The following is a 10,408-nucleotide window of genomic DNA, read 5'->3' as shown; positions in this document are numbered from 1 at the left end:
TTGGTTAAACATAGGCGGGGGGAGCACCAGTGGCGGGGCCCGTCCATCGGGCGCTGGCTGGTCGAACCCAGGCGCGGTGTCGAATATCTGGTTCGACGGCTGGGAAGAGCGAGACGGAGGGGGCGGCTGCAATAGCGCCGCCGCTCGACGGGCAAGCTGAAATACTTGCATGTTTGATGTCTGCATTTGTTACGTGATTTGACTTCCCTCTTGTATTGGTTTTTAAAATCTAACCCTGATCTGGCCTGTCTGGATAGGTGGCGCCACTATCGCCTTGGGTGGCATTCATGATTACAGAAAATCTTATCTAGCGTACCAATTATTGGATTTAGGGCAAATATTTTGTTATCGCTCATCATATAATGAATCAGCGCCATAAAATATTGCTGTCTCCCATCGATTCTAGATTATCGACCCACCCTACTGCACATCCATAGACCGATGAACAGAGGTCAACTTGTAAGACCGTTTGATGTTTCTAAATCGGATTGATATGTTTCGGAGATGTAAGGTCTCTCTGATCTCGGTCGCATTTAGGTAATAACATACCACATTCTTGCGCTCGATAACATGCAGTCCCTCCCATCCATTCCGAAAATAAAAAAAAAAAACTGTTGTAAGTACAACATCTTGTCGAGCTGTTGTGTAAACCATCAACTGACCTGGCTTTAAATAGCCAGTGATTTGATTGATATTCATTTTAAATAAGTGATAAACTACCTGAGGCCTCTTGCACCAAACTACCTACCTAGGTAAATTCCGATTTTACCTAAATTCTCTTGCACCAAACTACCTACCAAAAAACGCTACCGTGAAAATTTACCTAGAAATTATACCGAACGGCATCGGAACTTACCAGTTGTTAAAGTCCGACCGGCTGTTTTCCTCTTGCACCGAAAGCCGGAAAGAAGTACTCGCGGAGGAATTTTTGACGATTTGACGGTAAACTTGGGCTTCCAAAATAACTAGCAAAACCTTAGGTAAAATGATTGAATTAGTAATATTAGGCACAATACATTATAATCCGCGGGTACTTTTATGTAAATTAGGCATTATAAAATGTTTAGACAATGATAAATCAATCCTTTTTGAGTGAATAATAATATAATTGACCACATGCTCCATGGGTACACTGAGGTGCTTCTCCGTATCAAGGCGATAAACCTCCGTAACAAAACAGCCTCATTAAAGACTCACTCGTTGCCATGGAAACGAAGCCTATTTGTTCAAATAATTTGATATCAAGGCAACTTTCATCGGTATTTACATAAATGAAAAATGATTTCATAATACCAAAATATATATTTATAAAAACAATATCCATTTATTAGTTTTCTTTGCTTACTATTTGTTTGCGCCCACGAATAATTCGTCGCCGAACAGCCAATCAAAACAAATCCTAAAAACGCGAGCTGTCAAGTTTACCTAGGTAGCTAGGTAGGATGGTGCAAGAGAAGTTACCGTCGTAGGTAGTTTTACTAGGTAGGTATTTTGCCGATTCTACCTAGCTAGGTAGTTTGGTGCAAGAGGCCTCTGAACTTTGAACGCACTCCCCATTCCCCAGCCCAGGCCAACCACCACCACTATCCAGAGGCCTCTTGCACCAAACTAACTAGGTAAATTCCGATTTTACCTAAATTCTCTTGCACCAAACTACCCACCAAAAACGCTACCGTGAAAATTTGCCTAAAGATTCTACCGAGCGGCATCGGAACTTACCAGTTGTTAAAGTCCGACCGGCTGTTTTCCTCTTGCACCGAAAGCCGGAAAGAAGTACTCGCGAAGGAATTTTGACGATTTGACGGTAAACTCGGGCTTCCAAAATAACTTGCAAAACCTTAGGTATAAATGATTCAATTAGTAACAATAGGCTCAATACGTGATAATCCACGGGTAGGTACTTTTATGTAAATTAGGCATTACAAAATGTTTAGACAATGATAAATCAATGCTTCATGAGTGAATAATAATATAATTGACCACATGTTCCATTGGCACACTGAGGTGCTTCTCCGTATCAAGGCGATAAACCTCCGTAACAAAACAGCCAGGTTGAAGACTCACTCGTTGCCATGGAAACGAAGCTTATTTGTTCAACTAATTAGATATCTAGGCAACTTTCATCGGTATTTACATAAACGAGAAATGATTTCATAATACCAAAATACATATATTTATAAAAAACTATCCATTTGCCATTTTTATTTACTTACTATTTGCTTGCGCCCACGAATAATTCGTCGCCGAACAGCCAATCAAAACAAATCCTAAAAACGCGAGCTGTCAAATTTACCTAGGTAGGTAGGTAGGATGGTGCAAGAGAAGTTACCGTCGTAGGTAGTTTTACTAGGTAGGTATTTTGCCGATTCTACCTAGCTAGGTAGTTTGGTGCAAGAAGCCTATGACAGATCCAAAGTCGTCGATGCCTCTCCTCATCGCGTCCTGTCCCCTCCATTCCTCTCCCCTCAGCCCCCTCCCCCTCTACCCTACGCCCATCCGTTTTTTCGTTATATTACGCCCCACGTGGAGCATCAGCGCGCAGTTTTGTTCATGGGAGTGGTCCAAATTTCACCGATATCAGCCCGTCTGTGGCAGAGGAATTGTCATGGTGCCAGCACATTCGAACACAAAGGATGTCACAGCTAGAGCTATGTCCCGGTGTGACCTGGCGTTGACAGGTCCGCGATGTGTGCTATCTGATGGCGTTATATAACATTCGTTCAGTTATTCGGCTGAGCTGCACTGTGCCTAGTGACACGATGAGGTCTGTTGCACAGATAACAGTAGTTCTACTGTTATCTGTGCCTGTTACATTTTCCGGAGGGGGATGGGGTGTAGCGGGTCAGGGACGTTAGTGGTTGAATTGCTCGGGGCTCAGATAGGTGAAGCCTAATTCAATTTTGGATTCATGTGTGGTTTCTACACCGTCCTTTAGCAAACATAAAGTGCAAGTAAAAACGGATAAACAACGTAGGCCCCTTTCCTTCCATTACATTTGGAACTACTGCCGCTCCGCCGCGACATGAGAATGTTAGTGAATTGGAACACTTTCAGTCGCGCGCCATATCAAAACGGCTCTTGGACCGGCGGCGGCGCCCCAAACCAAACCATCACTCGGCTCTCATGACAGCTCTTGGGATTCCCTCCAAACAAGAGACACTTAGAAGCATGACTCTACGGCGCCTGCACAATGCCTATAAATCTGAACACAGGCTATTTGTAGTTGCATTTAACCCTCGCCGGACCTATTGGTTTTCTACATACGCGCCGGCCAAGGGGGGGGGGGGTACGACCCCCCTCGCCGTTTCGCCCCTGGTGGAGCTAGCGCGTCGCGGAAAAAACGAGCGTGTGCGCCGTTACAAGACGCAGATATTGAAACCCGATTTTAAAGTCCTGGGTCAACTGGTGACCTCTGAGGTCAGGTCAAGTGCCCCAAGGTACGGTTCCATTTTTGGTGAATAACTTCGCAAAAAACGGCCGCAGAGCCGCGATATTGGCAGCATCGTGTTCGCCTTGCTCAGGAGGCGCGTCGAATGATATACTTTTTGTTTGGGTGAGGTCAACTTAGGGTGTTGACCTCAGGTCATGGTCAGGTCAGCGCCCCAAGGTCACCAAATTGGTCGAAGTAGGTCATGTTGCATATCATTCGATTTGACAGGTCTTTCTGAGTCCATTGGTGGCTTTCCCGACTGGCTAGCTCAATTTGTTCGGGAGTTATTAACGAAAAACTAATATGACCCCAATGACGTCATAAATGACGTCACGCAAGGTCAACATTGCAAAAGTGACGCATGTAACCTTGCAAGGAGTGCATAAACTCACGATTCTGTGTGCTTGAGATAGTTGGAGATCGTTCCCGGCGCCAGAATAGCAGTTTTCATTTTTCCCCATTTACTTACCTATAATGTTGAGGTCACGAAAATGACCTGACCTCATATGACCTTTAGGAAAAATCCGAGATAAACAAGTTGTGAGACTCGTAATGGATACTAGATCCTGCAAGTTTCATTTCCCTGTGAAAGCTCCTCTGGCAGTGAGGGCGTTGCGAAGTTGCGACATCTGAAGACCGTGCAGAGGTTCACTTATGACGTCATAGGTCAATGACCTGACCTGACTCGAAAATGCAGTTGGGGTCAAGGGATCCGGCTTGAATCAAAGACCTTAGGCATGTCAAGTTTCAGCTCTCTATCTCCAGCGTGTTCGGAGCTATCGCGCGAAAAAAAAAATATATGGAGCTGGGGAGCGGCACCCACCTCCCCTCGGCTGGCGAGGGTTAAGAGCGATCCACATTCCAAATGCTTGGCGATTAATGCTCATAAGTCATAATCCGTATTCGCGGCTGCTAATCTAATCATTCATAACATTTGCAGATTCACTCACGTCAAAACACGGACGAAACGCTTTCAGGACCGCCTCATCCCTCTTACCCACTCCCACCCTATAGGGTAGCGACGATACGCTGATTCACCATCCACGATCACGGCTTTAACAGCGCGGGCGAAGCGGGTGGGAGGCAGCTGTGGCCCATGTGACAGCTGAGGTCGCAGACTGCTCAGCAGAGCTGCAGCTCGATAGCCGAACCGCCGCTTGCCCGTTTCCAGCCCCGGACGCGGAAGATGGAAGAGGTGATTTTGCTTGGATTGTCTCTCGCGGATAGCGCTATTAGCCGTTTTCACGACCGGCTATCCGGCGAATGCACCTGATTTGACCAAATCCGCACCTAATTTCTTTTACAGCAAATATCTTCATTTTATGAATTTATTTCAGTGTTTTATTCGATGATGCTCTCTGATAATGACAAAGCAGGCATATAAGCAGTTAGTGCAATTCTAGCTGATAGCTGCTAAGAGACACACTGAACCTGATTTGACCAAATCTGCACCTAATCTGTACCAGATGTGCACCAAATGTGTACCAGATGGCCGTCGTGAAAACTGAAAACGGCTATTAGCGACGAACAGGGCTGCTAGTTGCAGTCAAAAGTGACGCCAAGGTTCCCCACCTGTGCGCACGGCTGCAACGCTGCATCGCGCAATAATGCTCTAAAGCCTGGCAATTTGCGTAGGTTTTGACGACTGCCAAATACAATGCACAGCGTTTTGCTTGCGTTCACCTTGAGGGCGTTAGCGCAAAGCCAGCCGTTGAGTGACGCGAGCGAATCCTCCATGCGCGAGATGAGAACTTTGAGGTCTCGAGGCTCAAGCTGGACCGCTAACCAATACTTGAGTGTCATCGGCATACTGAAACACTACTGCGTCGCCCGCATATAGCGATAAGCTGTTAGAGAGAATGTTGAAAAGTATCGGCCCTAACGAAAAGCCCTGGAAGACACCCATGGTATTAGAAAGAGGCCGAGACAGCACTCTGCATCCGAATCTTTCCTTCGAGGACAGGTTCTGAGTGTGCCCATGAAGGTAGGCGGCGAACCAGGAGATGTCGATGCCGTGCAGCATCAGTTTTTGCATCAGAAAATCGTGGTCAATCACGTCGAAACACTTACTTGGATCGAGAAGGCATAGCAATGACATATCCCACCCACGCCATATTGGTGGCGGCCAGGATGTGTTCAGTGACGGTCAGCAACGCGGTTTCCGACGTAGAGTGCCGTGGGCGGAAGCCGTGCTGGGAGGATGCCAGAAGGTGATTATGGGAGAGGTAGGCGTAGAGCTGCTGATGGACAATGCGCTCAACTAATTTCATGAATACAGGAACTAAGGATACGGGCCAGAGGCTTGCAAAGTCTGAAGGATTGCCGGACTTGAACAGAGGGTGAACTATGGAATGTTTCCATGAATCGGGGATGTCAGATTGGATTAACTCTCGCCCGTATAGGGGAGGGGGGTCGAACGGACATCCCCCTCGGTTTTCGCAAATGACTCGCGTAAAAAGCGAACAATGGCGACGAAACACCTGAAATCGGGCTTTCAGCAACATAGACCTTAGAACCTCATACTGGGCGTCTCTCGTCATAAACGCTGTCAAAACTGTGCCACAATCCTTCAAATAAATGCTACAGGAGTGTCAGGTCCATGTAAGAGTCAGTCAAACATAAGGTAAGGGCACCCGCCCTTAGGGCGGGTAAGGGGACGGACTCACGCAGGCGACAAGAGACAAGAGTACGCAGCAGCTGTTTCGGTTGCTTAGCATTAGCAACGCCTCATCAGCGCCATCTCGAGTCCTAAGGAAGCTGTCTCTCACGCGGCGTCGATGGTGGAAGGTGGGCGCGCTCCGGGTTCACTTACCTTTTTTAGAGGCTTAAACGGGACGCCGGTGAAAACGGGGCGCCTGGGGCGTTTTGATCAAGGCTCTTGAAATTCGCTTTCGTGGAGCACGTGACCGAGATTTCGACTTGGCCCATGGGTGGTTTTTTAGCTATTACCTGCTACGGTGAACCAGAATTTAATTTATACATTCATTGCGCGACTGTTACAAAGAGTGATACACACACATTGGGCACACTCTGAACTAAGGAACTAATGGTGTTAGAGAGAGAGGAAGAGTGTTGTTGTTGAGTTTTGCTGTTTTATGAATGTTTAATGTGTTTTTAACTACCTCAATCTCGCTTTTACAATATCTGAGACATGAACATGGTAAGCTTTTAAAATAAAATAACACCACATTCCTACATCAGCATGAGAAGAGGGACATGTTTGGTTTTAAGACAATTTGGACAATTTTGGACAATTTGGCAATAAAGTGATAATAGGGGCAGGTTTGGTGAGAATTGGGTGCATTCGCCGGACAGCCCGTCGTGAAAACGGCTAATATTTTTTCCCTTTGCAGTTGAAGATGCAGAATGGCTCTGCCCCGTGTGCCGCAGCAAGCCACAGCCTGCCGGAGAGAGCACATCAACATAGTAGAAAACGTAAGTGGTTATGTGGAGTGACCAAGTGTAATGACACTTATGAGTAGTTCTTCTTATGTTGTGTGCTTATTTCACTCTCCATGCTTTATTTCACGTGTTACCTAGTTATAACTTATATTATATCTGTGTCGAACAAATTAAGTATTAACTGATGGAAATCTGACCACTTGCGCAACCCATCTTCTCACAGCATGGACATCCGGAGAGAACTATGCGGCATGACAAACTCTACGAGCACTGGTGGTTCCTCCCTGCCGTCTCACGGCAGCGGCGCGACGGTGTCGAGAACGGTGGCTTGGTCAGCGTGGAATCCGGCGAAGCGCTGCGCGCTGAGGGTGGGTGATAGATGACCGGTCACTGAACAATGAAGCGAGTCAGATCATTGGGCGCAGTGATTACCAGCCACGCATCGCGGCTGGTCCGCGGAAGTTATTGCTTTGATGTCGGACTAAGTCACACAATGTTTTGTCACATTCTAGAGTGATGCTGACAATGGAATGCATCGCTAATTTGCTTCCGATGCTGCCTTAACGGTGATATGAGATGCGTGATAAACCGTTTGTTTGTTTGTTTGTTTGTTTGTTTGTTTGTTTGTTTGTTTGTTTGTTTGTTTGTTTGTTTCGTTGGGTTAGGCCCTTTCGGTCCGATGAGACCATTGCAGAGCCGGGAGGATGATATGACTTGGGGGTGGGGGCATGGGGCGAGCACCCTGGTGAGTCGCCGGGGCTGAGCCCATTTAAATGGGCAGGCCACCCAGCCCCCAGGCTACGGGCGTGCTCGGCTTATGGGCAATCCCGCATGGAATAAAGTTGCCCGTCCAGCCCGGACCAGGGGGTTGAGGCGTGGAGAAGAAGGGTTTGAATGTCCTAAGGATGGAAAGGAAACGACGGAACGCTATGTGGTAAATCGTCATAGGTATGTCACTAGTTATGTGACAAGCAACAAGACCTTAGACAGCAAAACATGTGAAGTGTGAACACCACATCAATGGACTGGACGACACATGGGCATCACAGCATAACTAATGACAATAACTAACGTAGCTAATAACATTAGGCACGTACATAGCATAGCATAACTAATGCATTGCAATTGCGAAGGGGGGGGGGGAGGGGGCACTCCTGGTCACCTGATAATGGGTGGCGGCTTAGAAAAAAAATAAATGACTTGTCTATCAATCTTTGTGCCTTAACGTACCTGGTAGATATAGTCCATAGTTGCAATTACGCGTATGCCATAAATACTTTTCGATTGTGCACTCATTCCGCGCAGACCTCGCATTCATAGGTGGCGTCCTAGCCCAGCGGAAGTATTCTAGGGGGCGCTGTTTGCGGCAATGGATTGTGAACTTCTAACTACGTTCCTTGCAATATGATACTGGCAGATGTGAATACAAGTGTCCAAGACATTCGTCAAAAGAAAAAAAAGAACAGCATATAAGGAGAAAATCACCTGATCCTAAAAAAGGCAAAGTTGCAAGCCTTTCAAACACACTGCGATACGTTACTTATAATTTAGTGTCACTTGACGTTACGGACAGGGGCCCTAAGCCGCGTATTTACAAATTGCAACCGAGCTCCGCCGTAGGGTATTTTATTTCCGCCGTAGTGTATTTCACTTGGGGCATTTTCTACCATACATCTGCCTGAGCTTAGGGTAATTACAATTTGTCGGCGACGTTAAAAAATGATGCACTTTTTTTGCAGTATAGGATATCGCATGTGCATATTTCTGCCTTTTTGGGTGCGCTTTATCGGTTTTTCGTGAGTAACTCGTGTAAAAACCGTCCGATCGCGACGAAAATTTCAATGCCCCCGATTTTATCAATTTTACACCTACCCTGAAAATTTCATGACCCTGACCTAAATGACCTTTGACCTGTGACCTATTTCTCGAGACCATGTTTGGCCCGAATCGCGATTCGGCGTATGTCGGATCGCATTAGCCGCGCGGTTGCAGTCTTCACGTGGTTTCAAGCGTTGAAACATGTGATATGATGCTGGTCCCATGCATTAGGGTGGGTGTCAAGGTCACCTGAAGGTCAGGTCAGCTCAATGACCTTTGATGACCTCGGTTCCTTTTTCGAGTTTTACATGTTTCTAGGCTAGTTTTTGGAGCTGATTTCGAATTTAGCAACTATTTTTTTATTCAAGCCTCCCTCCAACGGGCTCTTGTGTTGTCCCAATTATAGGAGGAGGATTTGAACATTACAGGGGGTGTAACGAAATTAACCGGACACCTTTCTTCCCGCTGTAATTAAAAAGCAAAACAATCTGGTACTTTTTCTTTTAACTGAGCTTGTAGCCACCTTTCATAAAAACACAGTGGTGAACGTTCTGGAGCATTTCAGCCAATGAATTCTCCAGCACACTGGCTTTGATGCGGACCAACGCCGTCTAAACCTGTGCCTGCGGTTGAGCAGTGCTTATGGCGGGTGGCTCTTCATACACCTCCTGCTGAACAAGAGCCCACAGGTTTTCGATTGAATTGGGATCGCGACTTTTTCCAAGTCATAAGCGTTAGCCCAGAATGATTGAAGGTTCTATCGGCATCATTTCCCGTTCTTTTAGGGACTTTTAAGTAGCGCGCCGCCCCGCATGAAGACAGCGTGGCTTGAATCAGGCATCAGTGCGCGTTCAGAAATCGTGCCCTCCTATGCCGTCTGGTTGAGCGCCTCCAATCATGCTCCACCACCTTTCCTGGAAAAAATCCGCCCTTGCCTATGGGGCAAAATATAAGGGACAAAAACACAAAACAAGACAGATAAAAACAAAGCAAAATTAACTCATTACCTAATGAAATTCAGGCTGGAGCAAAAACATAGGGAATAGGTATCTATGTCAAATTAGAATGAAAGATTAAAATCAACCTGACCAGGCCTTACGGTCTGACCTGGTCCTAACCACCTTACTTCGCCTAACTTAACCCAATTCAACCTAGCCTACCACAACACTGCAGAGGTACCTTCCCGGAAAAATGACGCCCAGGGAGGTGACTGTCCAACTTATTGGAATACTACCATGAATGCTTGTCAAAATGTGTGTCATCATGCTATTGTTTGACAAGTGATGTATAATAAATGTGATATTAAATAATTATCTCCTGACTGTTGACTGTTGAGTGGTCAAAATATTCAAATAATCAGGGTACAATGCTGTGCATAGTGCACACTAATCATGTTGTTTTTGTGTAGGCCCTCTGCACATTGTTGTGTGCACTGCTATGTGCACAAAAAAGTGACTGGTGCACAAAAAAAAAATGACTGGTGGTACATGACAAAACAAAAGGTTGTGCAACTGTGAAGTTCATGCCCTTGGTCAAGCTGGTGCCAAATGCCTATAGCTATAGCAGGATCAGTGAGGGTTGTAGACATGCTAATACATTGTGCAATGTGCATTGAAGATATTGGCACAAAGTTCATCCGTAATTACTATGCTTAACACCTAATGTAGGAAGCGACATAAATGCCCAGATGATAAAACTCTCTGGTCAACATCACACAAATTTATTGACATACTTTGCAGGTACATATTTACATTCATG

General features: G+C 46.1%; 1 long non-coding RNA gene across 1 annotated transcript; it reads left to right on the top strand.

The window, feature by feature from the left end:
• The first annotated feature begins 6,472 nt into the window (after nt 1-6,472).
• LOC122368027 lies at nt 6,473-7,433 on the top strand. Its single transcript, XR_006254168.1, has 3 exons — nt 6,473-6,590; nt 6,784-6,865; nt 7,056-7,433. It is a non-coding gene; the product is annotated as an uncharacterized LOC122368027 (long non-coding RNA).
• Nucleotides 7,434-10,408: the final 2,975 nt, after the last annotated feature.

This window comes from Amphibalanus amphitrite, unplaced genomic scaffold (assembly GCF_019059575.1).
Source record: "Amphibalanus amphitrite isolate SeventyFive unplaced genomic scaffold, NRLGWU_Aamphi_draft 000915F_arrow, whole genome shotgun sequence".
Taxonomy (NCBI): domain Eukaryota; kingdom Metazoa; phylum Arthropoda; class Thecostraca; order Balanomorpha; family Balanidae; genus Amphibalanus; species Amphibalanus amphitrite.
This window is presented reverse-complemented; position numbering and strand designations above follow the sequence as displayed.